Source organism: Lepidothrix coronata, unplaced genomic scaffold (assembly GCF_001604755.1).
Source record: "Lepidothrix coronata isolate B3197 unplaced genomic scaffold, Lepidothrix_coronata-1.0 Scaffold37, whole genome shotgun sequence".
NCBI classification, from domain to species: Eukaryota; Metazoa; Chordata; class Aves; order Passeriformes; family Pipridae; genus Lepidothrix; species Lepidothrix coronata.
Genome location: NW_016690217.1, coordinates 8413637 through 8415693, shown reverse-complemented (window position 1 = coordinate 8415693; position 2057 = coordinate 8413637).

The following is a 2057-nucleotide window of genomic DNA, read 5'->3' as shown; positions in this document are numbered from 1 at the left end:
AAAAAGCAATATTCCTTGTGTCTGCAGAATTGTAAGCAGTAATCAGAGAGATTTCCTTTCCGGTGTTCTCATAACTTCAAGGTTTACAAATAAATCTGCAAGATATAATTTTTTTCGTGTGCCAAAAGGCTTATTAATACTATGAGTTAAATGCTAAGAATGTTGAAAAATATGATAAATGATTTAACGTAACTTTGTTGCCCCCAGTTATTTTCAGCACTTAGTCTGTGACACACTGTTCCTCAAAATAAAGCAGTGAACTGAAAAATATACACAGTCCTTATCACACAGTAAGCCCTTTTAGAACCTAATAAATTAATTACATCTCTAAAGAAAGTCTTTCACTTGCTTCCCTCCTTTAGCATTGACAACTACATCTGGCCAGTCAGCCAGATACTCAAAGGGCATTATTGCATGTAAGAATCGGAAATGTTGAATCAGTTATTGGCATCACACTGGAATAACATGTTAATATTGCCACAAACAGTGGCCTTGTAAGAATAACACTTTGATGTTTCAAGAGTATTTAACAAGGGTATTAGGAAACAAACCAAACCAAACCAACAAAACCCCCAAACAAACCAAAACCCCACAAAACAACAAAAATAACAACAATAAACAGAAGGGAGAGTGAAAACAGCAATGATTGTGAAGATAGATGTCCCAGCTGAAACTAATAATTCTGAACAGCACTAAAATTAATTACTCTGTAGTTGTAAGCAGGCAGTGGATTTATGTTAAATGACAGAGTGTTTGCAAATTTTCCTGACCACTCAATTAGAAAATGTACCAAGTACAGGCATCAGCTGAGCATGCATTATTTAAGCAGTTGGTGTCTGGTAACAATCTGGAAGCGGCAATCGTTGTGGTTGCCTGTAGGAAAATTCACACTTTCTGGGAGAAATTCTTTCACCTTTGTGTGCCCACAGCACAGATCTCTCCTCATGGCAGCTGTAGGATACACTGGAACTTTGTGACCTGGAAAATGTGGGACAACTGACACAAGGTGACCCCCTGAATGCTGGGGTAGGCCCAATTAATTTAAAATTTTGCTTGGCCTTGTCTCTTCCAATTTTCTAAATCCTCTGGAAAAATGATTAATGCGTACACTGCCAAAGCGAAAATATTTTTGACCCTATTAAAGTCGACCAAGGGTAAACCAAGTGTAGGCTGGCATTGTATCAAACTAGCTTTATTAAATTTGATTGGAGGTTTGTATGAGGAAGGGACAGACAAGGACATTATTTTGCACAGCAACTCCCTTTTAAATGAAAATACTGGGAGGAATACAAAGTACTGGTATACATTGGTATGAAGCTGTATTTAACCTAGCAGAATTCTACAAAAAAAGAGATTATTTTTGAGAAGGCTTCGTATTTTCTCACTGTGAAAGCATATTGTCAGTGAAGTTGACTCATTATACAATGAGCATAATTTCCCTTGAAGGGGAAAGAAATTCAAACTTTACCTTACTTCTTGCCTTTTCAGATTTTTATTCCCCAAATTGTTCTTGTCTTGCCAACTCCAGTAGCTGGGGACACATTCAGAGAACGGTTCGAGGAGTTGGGTCTTCAGCAGATGTAGGCCTCTCAGCCATTGAAAGTGCTATTTTCAACATTTTCCCCACTTTCTACAGCACTCCTTTTTGTTGCTGCTATTGTTGCTGTTGTTAGAGAAGTGTTCCTGTTATGCCCTGGCTTAGCAGGTTTAGGGGAAGGTTCAGTAAGAAACTTTTGCTTGCAAACTTTAAAACACTAAAGTAGAAGTACTCGGCAAATTTTAAAACAACATCCGCACAAAGTAAGGCACTTCACAAACTTAAACTTAATAAACTTAAACTTAGCCAACTTCAATTTATTCAGATACAACAAGGCACTTATTAAGGCATTGACTGGAATTTTTTAGTCTGACTTACAATATATTTTGAGAAGAAGTTAGGAGAAGAAAGAGAGTAAGAAAAAAAAAGGATTCGAGTAGAAAGGTGTATAGTCACTGCCTGTGGATCCAGCGATGAGACTTGATTGTTGCAATTTCAGTGTCCATTGGTCAGAGTAATG